Here is a 14,767-nt window from a genome sequence, read left to right as displayed (position 1 = left end):
CGCTTACAGCAAGCGCCAGGATCGCTCCCACCGCCCTCCGATCCCAGCGCTTGCTTTAAGCATCAGCGCTGAAGCCAGGCAGGCAAGCAGGGAGAAAGCACGCCGCCCCCTCCACAGCCAGGGCTTGCGAAGCGCTGGGTTTGCGGAGGGGGCGGGTGCTTCCTCTGTCCCTGTCTGCGTGGCTTCAGCTTGTGCTGATAGCAAGGGCTGGGTTCAGAGGCAGCTAAGCCTCGGATCCCAGCCCTTGCTATCAGCAGAAGCTGAAGCAAGGCAAAGAGGAAGGCCCCCCCCCCTCCGCAAACGCAGCGCTTTGCGAAGCACTGGGTTTGTGGAGGGGGGGGGCTTCCTCTGTGCCTGTCTGCCAGGCTTCTGCTGCTGCTTCTAGCAAGGGCTGGGATCGGAGGCAGGATTGAGAGGGGGAAGGTGCCCAGATCTGGATGCACAGCTTCAAAAAATTTTTTCCTGTTTTCCTCCTCTAAAAACTAGATGCGTCTTATGGTCCGGTGCGTCTAATGGTCCGAAAAATACGGTAATTTTATGTCCCTGTTTAAAAATATATTGTGGGAGTACAAGATGAGCTGTTTGTACTCGCATTTTGGAACATAAATCTCTTGTTAAAAATTTTGTTTCTGGGGCTCCCCTTGTAGGCTGCATGGACAGGATTTGCCCACCAGAAAGGGAAGGGGAGGATCACCGGCCTGTTTGGGCACATGTTGTAAGGGAGCAGGGCTTGGCCATTGTATCGGACGAGCACCCGTCCCCCAGCTTCAGTCTGCAGCGAGGATCGGTTGTTCTCGGAGGAGCGTGTTCAGGCGCTCCTGGCTGGCATGGGTGAGCTGGTTCCCAGCATGTTGGTTTTGGGACGCTTATCAGTGATCAACTCGCTGATAAGCGGGGGAAGGAGCGGCGCATCAGTCTGTGGAAGGCTGGGGCTTGTTTAGACTGGGTTTTCGTATTTTATTATATCTCATAGTTATTGATTGGCCCCCCCTGCCCCCCCTTTGGTTTTTGCTGGGGTTTGTGGTGTGCTTTTTCAAGGGGTTTGAGAAGGGAGGTTAGTGTGGGGTTTTTCTTGCTACGGGTGGTTTGGGAGGAGTCAGCCTTTTTGGGTTCCCACATTGTGCTTTCTCTTCTTGGTGTTGGACGGCGGCCATTTTTGGTTCCCTTCTTCTTAGTTTTATGTATATTTTGAAGGGAGGCCATTTTGTGGGCTGCCCTGGGGTACGACAGCTTCTCAAAGGGTGGCAATTCATAGAGGGGCCTGGGGCTGCTTCTTTGATGGTCTGCGGTGGTCTTTTTCGGGGGGTGAATTTTTTGGGGCCTGGTGTGCCTTATTTGGCCTTGGGTGCAAAGATGTCGGGCAGGAAGGGGTCTGGAAAATCTAAAGGCAAGCAACCTGTGCCTAAGACCACTAAGGCCCCGCCAAAAAGGACTCTACCACATCCATCTTCTTCCGATGAGAAGGGTGAAGATGAAGTCAATGCGGCGATTTTACAAAGGTTGCGGGTGCTTGAGGAAGCATCGGGTATTCTGCCCTCGGAGAGTATAGGCATGGGAAAGGCATCAAAAATTATTATTATTATTATTATTATTACATTTGACTTATATCCCGCCCTCTCCGCAAGCGGACTCAGGGCGGCTCACAGTATCATCTACACAATTAAACCAATAAAATATATAAAACCATAATTTACATTTTCCAATTTAAAACATATTACAATTACAAATTTTAAAACCATTATATAGTGCTGAATCTATACATTATAAGCGGCGTTAAAATTCCAAACAGTGATCACCGGCATTCTGTGTGATGTCTGGTGGCAGCCATCTTTCCATCAAGCATCAAAGGCCTGCTTGAACAACTTGGTCTTACAGGCCCTGCGGAACGCAGACAGATCCCGCAGGGCCCGTATGGCTTCTGGAAGAGCATTCCAAAGCTCTGGTGCTGCCACCGAAAAAGCCCTAGATCTTGTCACGCATAGCCTGGCTTCTTTTGGTCCGGGGACCGAGAGTAGATTTTTTGCCCCTGAACGCAGTGCTCTCTGGGGGATATGCGGAGAAAGGCGGTCCCATAGATATGCAGGTCCCTGACCATAAAGGGCTTTAAAGGTCAATACCAACACCTTGAAGCGAACTCGGAACACAACAGGTAGCCAGTGCAGCTCTTTCAGCACTGGCTGAATGTGCTCCCATCGTGGCAGCCTCATTAACAGCCGTGCTGCAGCATTCTGCACTAGCTGTAGTCTCCGGGTTTGCGTCAAGGGTAGCCCCATGTAGAGAGCATTACAGTAATCTATTCTTGAGGTGACCGTAGCATGGATTACCATCGCTAAATCGTTGTGCTCCAGAAAAGGAGCCAGCTGCCGTGCCCGCTGAAGATGAAAAAAGGCAGATCTAACAGCGGCTGCTACTTGGGCCTCCATTGTAAGGGAGGACTCAAGGAGCATGCCTAAACTCCTGACCTTAGGGACCGGTGTTAATGGCACCCCGTCAAGAGTCGGCAGATGGATCTCTCTCCTTGGACCGCCCCGACTCAGGTAGAGAACCTCCATCTTTGTCGGATTCAGTTTCAGTCAACTCAGCCTGAGCCAAGATGCCACGGCTTGTAGAGCCAGGTCTAGATTTTCCGGGGTACAGTCCGACTGGCCGCCCATCAATAGATAAAGCTGGGTGTCATCCGCATATTGATGACAACCCAGTCCATACCTCCTGACAATCTGGGCAAGGGGGCGCATATAGATGTTGAATAGCATCGGGGATAGGACCGCTCCCTGTGGCACCCCACAACTAAGAGAGTGCCTCTGGGATACTTCCTCCCCGATCACCACCCTTTGTCCCCGATCTTGGAGAAAAGAGGTCAGCCACTGTGAGGCAGATCCCTGAATCCCCGCATCGGCAAGGCGGCTAGTCAGTAGCTGATGGTCAACCGTATCAAACGCGGCTGACAGATCTAATAACAGCAATACCGCTGAGCCGCCCTGATCCAGATGTCGCATGAGGTCATCTATGAGGGCGACCAGAACCGTCTCCGTCCCGTGACCTGGCTGAAAGCCAGACTGGAATGGATCCAGTGCGGAAGTGTCCTCCAGGAACCCCTTCTTTTCAACTTGGGGGGCAAAAATTATGACCCCAATGAGTTAAGATTCCTTGTTCTGGAGAAGTTTCCTGTCTGGCTTCATGGAAAAGTTGACATGAACAAATGGTTGCTGAGGCAGGAAATGCGCTGGATCTTTAAACTCAACTCTCTAATACCTAATGGGCTAAATAATGATTGGAACCTGTCATGCTTTTTGTAATGTTTTTCATCCTTTGTAAAATGTAAAATTTCTTTTCTACTGTATGGTTTTAATATATGAGATGTGCTACTGTAGATACCTTGTCTATGACTTTAAGAAGAGTCACTATGTATTACACCTGATACTTATAAGTGCATGATGAATTGTTACTTCTTACCGTCGTTTGTCTGCAGAATGTTTGGAGCTTGGGTCTCCCAAATGAATTGTATGAATGTTTTTTGAAGGTATGTTAATATTATTGTGTCTTATTTTAGCTGATATTGTATTTACAAAAATTGCTAGTGAATTTCAACTTCTTATTTATGCAGCTTGTCGAAGCCCCGTGTGAAACATGGCATTACACGCATCCCTGTTGCGACTTGTGCCTTGCTGGTTTCATTTCTTACACTGGCTATAAGAAGACTTGAGCGTTGGACTCTATCTCCACAGTTCACCATACCACAACCCAAAGTTCCAGTTTTGAATGTATTAATCTTTTGATACAAATATGGACTTTGCATTTGGGTGTGGCTGTTGTTTGCACTTTATATAGGATTCTGTTACCTACCAGTAAAAATGTTTTGTATAAATACTTGAATTATTGAGGCTGGTTTTAGCGTGGATGCCTCCTGGCTTTCTACCTGTTCCATTTTCCATGTTCCTCTTTTTGGTTGCTATAATCCCCTGAGCCAGGCAGGGGTTCTCCTGCCCTGAAGGTTCCCAACCTGCCGGCCCACATTAGGCTGGCTGGGGGAACTTCCCCCAACATTGCCGGCACGATGGTGTCACTTGCAAGTGACATCAATATGTACCATAGAGTTTTCCCTCCCAAATTGCTACAGCATCTGGGAAAACCATACAGTTTCCCAGAAATGCCTAGAATGGCTGGCGGGCGACATTTCCAGCGTGATGTCACTTGTGGGTGATGTCATCGTGCCATGCACACAAAATGCGCACAAAGAAACTCCCCCGCTGGAAGCTGTGGGGGGCTTAGCAACCCTATTTCTATTCAGTATGTTTCCTGTGACAGGTTGGGGAAGCAGGGGCCGGAACTAAAATGTTTTTGGTGGAAAAACTCCCACTAAGCCCAATGCCTCTGTCTTCACAATGATATCATGAACTAATTTTGGGTTTACTGATACATTTTCATCAATCCACTTTCCTTTGAGATTGCCTCAATGAAATCATTCGTAAGATGGACAATTTTTTTGCTTTGGATCAGCAGATAAGGAAGTGGGTGCTTCAATCTTTTTTATTAAATGCCTTGTATTACTAAAATTAGCACTTAGCAAAGTTGAGAATTTTTAAATTGTTTTTATATGTTTTTCTTTGTGTTTACCTTGTGCTCTTAAGTTGTGTTGCCTGATCTTTGATTGTAATAAATGAAATCAGAGAAAGAGTTTGGGTTTAATTGAGGACTGTTGCCCATACCACATTTTCATGTCCAACATTAAGCACAGTTGTGATAAAGGCCAAAGAAATGTTTATTTATTAGTCCATCAGTGCTTGGCATTATTTTTCTGTTACCCCTCCCTGAGGTAAATTGTGGTGATGTTCCCGAGGTACCCTCTCCCCTACCATGGTAAAACCAGGTTATAGCATTTTCTGACCTTAATACCAAGAAGGAGAGCAGCGATTTAATGCAACAAGTAAAACATTTCTTTTAAGTAAAGGGGAAATAAACTGGATGTTCTAGATAAACAACATATATGTAACTTATTGAGATATATAAATATGATACCGTTTCTTTAAACGAAATATATCGTATGACAGTGGTGAGAAGGCCAGTAATTGCCAGGCTCCTTTGGGTTTTAAAAGCTGCAACTTTCTTCTAATCATATGAGAGCCTATTTCAATTGTAGACCTCTGTCTGCTCCATAGTTTCCAAATAAGCATGAAGACTACATATGAGACACATAAACTAGGCTACCACACTGAACAGCCCATTTCTACTTGAAGTGACTGGAGTCAGAGCAATATCTTTACCCTGCCCAAGGAATCTCTAAACTCTATCTGACCCACTGAACAGTTAAACATCTCTTCCCCCCACCCTTTCCTTCTCTTGCCCTTCTCCATTAAATTTATTCCTCGTATTTATCAGGAAACCATGCTGATGGATGATAGGGCCAGTTGTGTCTCTATGAAAATATGTGGCCAAATAAATTGACATTGTTTGTGATGGTACTGCTAGATCTGCACAGGAATGGAGTGTCAGCAGGAAATTCAGGCTATACAAGAATTGAAATAAATATTATTTGCATGGGGCAAGCTTCTGCTTTACAAAGTACCTTTCATCTAGTTGTTTTTAACATTTCTTAATGGCAATATTGAAGAATACAGGCATGGCCTAAAGATGTTAAAGGCATCCCTCCTTGAAAGTTTATCATCACTGGTGAAATGCAGGAGCTTGTTGTCTCAAGGAGATAACATATTTAGCCTTTGCCAGTCACATTGAACAAAGTTTGCATATTTTCCTATTCTGATCTAAATCTGTTGCCTACTCTGCAAATCCCTATGGCATATTGTGTAATCATATGATATACCCTAATGTGTTTAGGGGCACATGTTGTGTTGTGTCATCAATGTAAAGAACTATCATTTTCACTGGCAGGCAGTTGGAAGCAATTAATTACCCATGGATAGCGTGTACAGCTGTTGCTTATGTATTGAAACAGAACAGAAATTAGATTTAATTGGTTTATCATAATCAAGAAAGTGGCATTTATTTCATTACAGCTTTTGTCAACTGAGCCACTTGATTTTTCTTTTATCGGTTTCAGACACAATTAGGCAACATCCTCTTAGTACTGAAGAATTCCCAAATGAATCAAAATATGGATTATTTTCTAATTCAAATGAGGGGTTGCCTTTGTTGTTTATTTTGAAGTTGTGATACTACTGGCCTTTGATGGAAGATTAGCCACGTACAAAATAATGCTATGAAAACCTCATATAATGAGAACCTATGTTTTTTAAAAAAATGGATGAAAAACTGAGACTGATGATTTAACAACTTGTCTTCTCAATGTTTTCTTGACTTTCCAATGATATTAGAGTATTTCTTGACCCCACCCCCATAAAAACTTGTGAATTTGCAATATGGTGGCCAGATTATGAAAAGGGGAATGTTTTCACTGGAAGTTATGTGGGTATGAAAACAGGTTTTATAATGATGAGGCAGGATTATTTTGTTTTGTTGCTCTTTGTGCTTCTATTTGCCTCAAGGCTGTATACAGCACGATAGAAATTTGTAGAGGTGTAAAATAAATAAATGTGTACAAAATATTCTTGACTAGAAAAAAGCACAAGAAGAAAAGAATCAAGACTTAGATCAAGATGAAAACTATATCAGGGAATGAAGCTACTGCTTTGTTGTAGTTACATGGAGGATGTTTAGATGGAGCTAAAAATTGTCCCAGAATACAGTGGAACTGGGGTACTGCTAGATTCATACCTGTGGGGAGCTGGACCACAGGTTATAAGGACTACCTTGAGCCCTTAGGGAATGGGAGGTACAGGGTCAGATGACAGTGGTCAGCTGGTACATGACCTCAGAAAAAGGGGAGGCTCCACAATGACCATAAGGGCTGGAATTATGTGGTAGCCAATGGCCAGTTTATTGGGGGCACCTGATTTATCGCCCATATCTGGCCAATTGGCTGCCTTGGCCCTGGTTACCTGATTGGACTTCCAGGTAACAATGGGCCAAAGTGGGAGGTTCCAGGATGACCATTAAGGGAAAGAATGAGGAAAATGATTGGGATGGGGGTGATTAAAGCTATTAAACTTATCTAAGAAAGTGACAATAGATGGCCAAATTGCTACCTAAGGTAACATCCAGTCTACACAAAGACACTTGGCTCTAGGTGAAGATGTTCTTCCTCCTCTTCAGTCTTCTATTGGCACCAGTCTTTGTCTTGGGTTCCGTTGGACAAAGGCTTAGGCGGTCTGGCAGGATCCATGCCTAAGATAAGCTTGATGGCTTTATGTATAGGTGACATTTGTTGAGTACATGAGCCTCCCGCTTCGCTGTTATGGAGTCTGGCACTGCAGGAAGATAGCTTCTGGTGGTGTTAGCCTCCCAAGATGGATTCTATGGTTGAGGCTGGAAATCACTTGCCTGGACAGTTCCTGGCGGCGCACCTTCTTCTGCTGCAAAGGCCAAGATGGGGATCGCATGGAGCGACTGGAAACCATCTGTTCTCCTGGTTAGCCCTCCTCGAGAGACACGGAGTGCTGCTGCAATGTTGTGGCTGTTAGGACTCATAAGTCCCTTCCAGTTTGGTAGACAAAACCCACGTTCTCCTGGCAGATGTGTGTGAGTTGAGTCTCCAGGCACCCTGGCAACCAAGCGGGTGACCACAATGTTCTGGAATTAGGGGTATTTTTCTCATATAACACCAAAACCTGGGGTGAAGGCCAATGACAATTATTTGCAATATGTCAAACACAGCAAAAAAAGTCTTCTGGTGGAAGACAACAATAGAGGGAGATGGATTAATCTGCCTGGGGAGGGAGATTTTGCTGAGATTTCTTGGATTGCCACATGTTAAGTCTCAAATGGCATCCACAGCAAGGCCTCCAAAGATGATCAAAGTGGATGGGTAGGTTCATATGGGAGAATGTGGTAGTTAGAAATTAAGGTGGTATTAAGTGGTTTAAAGAGGTTCTGGACAAAAAGTTTCCTTTTGGCTTGTAGGCACAGATGGACCTACTCTTCATATATATATCTAACCCCTTTTAAAAGCCATTCTTATTCTTGCTGTTTCAGCTCAAACATCTATGTTTGGATTTTGCTTTTACATTGTACAAACTGAACCCATTAGCAGTGTTCCCTGTAAGTTGAGTTAGCGTGAGTTAGCTCACAGATTTTTAACCTCCAGCTCACACATTTTTGTCTTAGCTCAGAAAGGATGACCCCAGAGCAAAATAATTTAAACAGTAGCTCACAACTTAATGCCAGTAGCTCACAAAGCAGAATTTTGCTCACAAGACTCTGTAGCGTAGAGGGAACGCTGCCCATGAGCCTTTATTGTTGGGCCATTTTCTGATCTCTTATATTGTCTCCCCCCACAATTAAAATTAACACATTTTCCCAGTATTTGTTTTCTATCTGTTCCATGCAACCCATGGCCAGGTGTGTCCCCTGGCCCAATCAAGGAGCACATGGGGAGTCCTGCAAATAGGAGAGACTAATAGATTTATTAATATTAATAGATCTAGGGAGAACAGGACCTTAAGGCATCAAGACCTCAGGAAACCAACAAATTCTCCAGTACAAGACCGACATGGCATCTTATACCTTTAATGACATAAGCAAATTATACAAAATATACATTATTGAATAAACAGGTAACAGACAACATGACTTGGCAACCTGCACTGGAGCAATCCAATTTTGGGATGAACCTCAAGAAATTAGCAAGTTTACATTTCAAAGAACACATCACCAAACTGGCACCTCTCTGACAACAATAAAACAATTCTTTTCCAGAGATGTACTTTGTTCCAAGACTGAATGTGTTGTTTTTAGGCCATATGTATGTGTTATTGGAGCATACGTTCTTAAACATCAGATCTTGTAAAGTAAGTCCCCTGTCCAGCAAATTGCATCGAACCATAGGCCTTCAAAGGGTTGCTAACTCTTCCTTGTCTCCTAGCTTGGTGGATGACCTCCAGCGGCATCTGGATCGGGGCGGCGCTGCGGTACTGATGTTATTAGACCTGTCGGCGGCATTTGACACAGTTGACCACCAGTTGCTAAAGCGCCGCCTCGCCGACATAGGGGTTGGGGGGTTGGCCCTACAATGGCTTTCCTCCTTCCTCTCTGATTGGGGACAAAGGGTGGCCATTGGGGGTGAGCGATCCCAGAGGCGCACACTTGATTGTGGGGTGCCTCAGGGAGCAGTTCTCTCCCCAATGCTGTTCAACATTTATATGCTCCCCCTTGCCCAGATTGTCCGGAGGTTCGGGCTGGGTTGCCATCAATATGCAGATGACACCCAGCTCTATCTACTAATGGATGGCCGGCCTGGCTCCACCCCAGGGAACCTGGATCGGGCCTTACAGGCTGTGGCGACGTGGCTCAGATTGAGTGGGTTGAAGTTGAATCCAGCGAAGACAGAGGTCCTTTGTGTGGGTCGCGGCGCTCTGGGAGGGGAAATAGCTCTCCCAACTTTCGACGGCGCACCATTGGAACCAGCGCGCCAGGTAAAAAGTCTGGGTGTTTTACTGGAGCCTTCATTATCAATGGAGGCCCAGATAGCAGCCACTGCCAAGTCAGCATTCTTCCATCTGAAGCGGGCAAGGCAGTTGGCCCCCTTCCTGGAACGCCGCGACCTCGCAACAGTGATCCATGCAACGGTCACCTCAAGATTGGACTACTGTAATGCCCTCTACTTGGGGCTACCTCTGTGCCGGACCCGGAAGTTACAGCTGGTGCAGAACGCGTCGGCCAGGCTACTATTGGGGCTCTCGAAATGGGAGCACATACGGCCGGGGCTCCGCGGACTGCACTGGCTACCAATTATCTACCGAGTCCAGTACAAAGTGTTGGTTATCACCTTTAAAGCCCTATATGGCCGAGGACCAGCCTACCTAGGGGACCGTCTCTCCCCATATGAACCCCAGAGGGCACTGAGGTCAGTGGGTAAAAACAAAATGACCATCCCTGGGCCAAGAGAGGTCAAACTCCAAAACACTAGAGTACGGGCCTTTTCAGTTGCGGCACCTGCACTGTGGAACCAGCTTCCGGAGGAAGTGCGGGCCCTGCGGAACCTCGACCAGTTCTGCAGGGCCTGCAAGACCGCCCTTTTTAGACAAGCCTATAATGACACTGACTGCTGAGTTGCCTGGTACAAAGAACCGCCATCTATAAGATTATCTAAACTGGCAGAACCAGCGCCATAACAGTTTTATTGCTGCCAGATATATTTATATATATATATATATATATATATATATATATATATATATATATATATATATATATATATATATATATATATATAGTGTAACGTAAATTATGTATTTTAACTTAACTGACTGGTTTTTATATGTTTAATTTTAATTGTTAAATTCAAAGTTTTATTATTTATGTTAACGTGTAAGTTGTTGTTAGCCGCCCTGAGCCGCCTAGGCGGGGAGGGCGGGATAGAAATAAAAGTTATTATATTATTGTTATTAGCTTAGCCTCCTCCTCAGGCTGAATTGCCCACTACCTGCAGAGGAGAGGCCAAATGTTATGTTAAGATGGACCATTAAGGGCTATTTGCCAGATTGGAATGTACTTTCATTTTCGCAGTCAAGTCAAGCTTCTACAGAAGTGCAAACTAAAAAGTCTTTGAAACTGTGGCCTTTATACTCTATTTGTATTTCTAATATCTCTGCCAAGAATTCTAAATAAGAAAATCCATAAAAAAATGCTAAAATGTGCCATGTGTATCACACATCCATTGAAGATAAATGGCGTATAGCATATAAATGGTGTTGAAGTAGCATTAAAATGGCTTAAGAGAAACAACCAAATCAGGTACTTCAGCATGAACATGGGCAGAATAGGAAGGCTCACAATGACAACATATAAAAGTGAAAAGGAGAATATTTATGAATCTCTGATATTTACACAGAAGTCTCATTGAATTAAGTAGCAGAACAAAATAGGAATCAATTGCACCTTTAAGACCAACACAGTTTTATTCAGAACATAAGCTTTCGTGTGTATGCACACTTCTTTAGACGAGGAATGAGGTACAGTAAGCAGAGTACAGTAAGCATAGCTGGTGGGGTTTGGAATGCCAAGTGGTACAAAGTTAAAAACCAATAGCAGAATAGTAAAATTAAACTCAGAAAACCTTTGACCTGGGTTGTGTTAGCATGGGAAATCGGCCCCTCCCAGACAACTGGCTTCGCCAGCAATAGGCTGGGGGGACGCAGTTGCATACCCGGATGGAGGGAGGCTGATCATCATCCCTGCCATCCGGGAACCGGCTGCTGGGCGGGGAGTCAGGGCTATAAAAGTCCCAGCTCCGCCCAGTGTTGCACAGGCTGATTCTACCTCTCGGATGAAGAACTGCATCGGGGATCGGTTGTAGCAAGTCCAGGAGGGCTGGGGCTGACGTGGTCGGCAGCGCGAATGCAGGGTCGGCTTGTCTCCAATGCAAGCGGCGGTTTTTTCGGTACGTGCAGCTTAGACTCGGGAGACTTCTTTCTGGTGCAAGTGGCACACAGTCAGGCTCTTTTTGAAGCTGCGGGAGAGGCGTCCCGGGGGGGGGGGGGTTGGCCTTGGATGTTGTCCGGTAGCTGGGTCTGTGTTACAGGGAGAGGCTTGGTTGGCACACCCCACCTTATATTTACCCTGGTGGGGTCTTTGTAGGGGTTGTTTGGGAGTCGCCTGGGGAAGGTCCAGTGGTTCAGTGGTAGAGCAGTTGCTTGAGAAGCAGAAGGTTCCAGGTTCAATTCCCAGCAGCCCACCCTGCTCCCCCACCCCACCCCCCACATAGTTTTGGTAGGTGGACAAGGGGGGTTATTTACAAGGGGTTGGTAGCGCCTCCCCTTTTTTCATTTGTTATCTTTTCTAACTCACAGGGGAAAGGGAGGTACAGAGGGTGAAAGCCCCCTTTATTTAAGTGAGCCAGGTGAGGACACCGGGGGCGGAGTCAGGAAAGGGGCCTGGGTAATGGCCCCTAAGAAGGGTCAGGGCCCTTCAAAAGGGAAACAGCCTGCCAGGCCTGTAAGGAGGTGGGGTCAGAAACCAGGCCCTCCTGGAGAGGGTGACCAGGAAGCCCAGATAAGGCAAGCTATTATGGGCCAATTAGATGCTTTGGAGCAGCAGAGGGGCACCACAGGGGCACCTATATGGGAGGGGCGACGTAGGGCAACGGGCCATTCTGCCCGGTTGACATTTGAGAAGGAGGTGCAGGCCCGTCTTTCTGCATTGCAGGATGGGCCCGAAGGCGCTGGCAGGAGACGCGAGTCAGACCATGAGGACAGTGACGATGCGGGGGAACTGCCAGGCGAGGAGCCCCGGGATCGTGGGGCAGTGGAAGATGTTGGGCAGTCGGCTCTTGTTGTCGCGGTGGCGGTTACCCCCTTGGGGGATGCGAGTAAGCCTCCTTCACAGCACCAACCTCAGGGGTGGCCTTGGGGCCCCTGGGGCTCGTCACAGCCAGCAGTGTCCCCAAGTATGGTGGGTAGGGTATCGGTAATGCCAGGAAATGTAGGGCCTTGGGTACCCCAGGGTTTGGCTGGGCCGTCATAGGCTTGGGGCGCTCCTCTGATACCACCACAAAGTCAGAGCAGTGCTGGGGCTGGTTCCCAGGCCCCTTCACAGGCAGTTGCCCCAGTGGCCTCACAGAGTACCCCTACCCCGCAATCTGTGTTGGGCGTGCTTCTGTGGGGTGGGCGAGGACAGATGCCAATGCAGGGGGGTGGACAAGCTCCCTGTGTGGCACGTGGTACTACCCCCCGAATCCCTATGGGACCATACCGTTTCAGGTGCTTCCATATGGCGACACTGCGCTGCCATTGGGGGATCACCTGTCGGCGGCTACAAGGGATAAGATTTTGAGGGGAGAATATGTTGACGTCTTTAGCCTCCTATTTAGAGAACTGGAAAAAAAGGATAAGGAGGACTTAGATGACAAGGAGAAAGAAAAGCTGAAACGGAGGAAGGTGGATAGGACCTGGGCGAATTGGCTTCCAGGTTTCTAAATATACGCGGGGGTTATAGCTAGGGCGCAGCTGCACTTTTTCTGCACTTTTCCAGTATTGCAACATAGTGTACCAGCTGCACTTTTTCAGTATTGCGACATACACTGATTTTGTGGGTGCAGCTTGGCTGCAGTATGATGAAGCCTTTCGGATGCGGGCTGCAGTTAATCCAGGGATTCCCTGGGACCAGATTAACCAGCAGCTCTGGCTGCAGTTAATGTCGCCGGCAAAACCTAACTTAGGTGATAGGGCTGATAGTCGACACCTAGTGCACAAGCAACAGGTGAGCGTAGGTACAACAGGCCAGTTGGTTCAACCCCGGCTGTTATGTTGGGAATTAATGTCCAAGGGCATGTGTTCCAGGAAGGTGTGTAAGTTTAAACATGAGTGCCTGCTTTGTGGCAGGTCACATGCCTTTTCAGCTTGCAGTAAGTCCAAACCCAGGGCGGGTGTTAAATGCTCCAGGGGTCGGGATGGACAGCAGCCACCTGGAAAAGGGGCCCAGCCCCATACAGGTGAGGGTACTTAGGCAGTTGCTGGTCAATTATCCTCCGGTGGTGGATAGGGCCTACCTATTGGACGGTTTTTCTTTTGGATTTCGTATTCCTTATCAGGGGCCTAGAGTACCTTGTTTGGCTCCCAATCTGCGTTCCGTGGTAGGAATGGAGCATGTGGTAAGAGCCAAAATAGCCAAGGAGTGTGCGGAAGGGAAGGTCCTCGGCCCCTTTGAGGCTCCGCCTGTAACTACTTTGTGGGTATCTCCCCTGGGGGTGGTGCCTAAAAAGGCACCCGGGGAATACCGTTTGATACACCATTTGTCTTACTCCAAGGATGGATAAGTTAACGATTCCATCCCGGACATTCTCTGTTCGGTCAAGTACACCTCGTTTGACCAAGCAGAAAAGTGGTTCGGGGTTGTGGCCGGGGGGCTGAAATGGCGAAATGCAACATTAAGTCTGCCTTTCGCCTTTTGCCGGCGCATCCGGAAGATTTTGACCTTCTGGGCTTTAGTTTTGATGGGAAGTATTACATGGACAGGGCATTACCCATGAGTTGCTCAGTATCTTGTGCTGCTTTCGAGCGTTTTAGTTCCTTTATGGAATGGGCGCTTAGGGCCAGGTCGAGGCTGAGTGATACGGTTCACTATTTGGATGACTACCTTTTCATTGGCCCGGCGGGGTCTGGGCAATGTGCCAGGTTACTGCAGTCATTTGTGGAGCTGGCACAGGAGCTCAGGGTGCCGCTGGCACACGAAAAGACAGAGGGCCCTAGTTCAGCGCTCACGTTTTTGGGTATTGAGTTGGACACCACGCAGCAAGCTTCACGGCTGCCTGCGGAAAAAGTGGAAGGCCTCAGAGAATGATTGGCCTCTCTTAGGAAGCAGCGGAAAGTGCCATTGCTTGAGCTCCAGCAGATCGTGGGGCATCTCAATTTTGCGTGCAAAGTTGTTGCCCCGAGGAGGGCCTTTTTGCGGCGCCTATGTGATGCCATGGGATCCTTACGGCTCCCTCACCATAGAATACGAGTGTCTGGGCATGCGGAGGGACTTAGAGGTATGGGAGGAGTTTTTGGATTCCTTCAACGGGGTTTCTTTCTGGCGGGAGGACTTGAAGATTGAAGCAGAGCTTCAGATATCTTCAGATGTGGCAAGCGCTATTGGATTTGGAGTATATTTTCGAGGCCATTGGTGTGCAGAGCTGTGGCCCACCGGGTGGTTGGCCAGTGGGCTCTGCCATGACCTTCCTTTTTTGGAGTTCTTTCCCATTGTAGTAGCCGTTTGG

Source organism: Heteronotia binoei, chromosome 21 (assembly GCF_032191835.1).
Source record: "Heteronotia binoei isolate CCM8104 ecotype False Entrance Well chromosome 21, APGP_CSIRO_Hbin_v1, whole genome shotgun sequence".
NCBI lineage: Eukaryota > Metazoa > Chordata > Lepidosauria > Squamata > Gekkonidae > Heteronotia > Heteronotia binoei.
Note: the sequence above shows the minus strand (reverse complement) of the source record.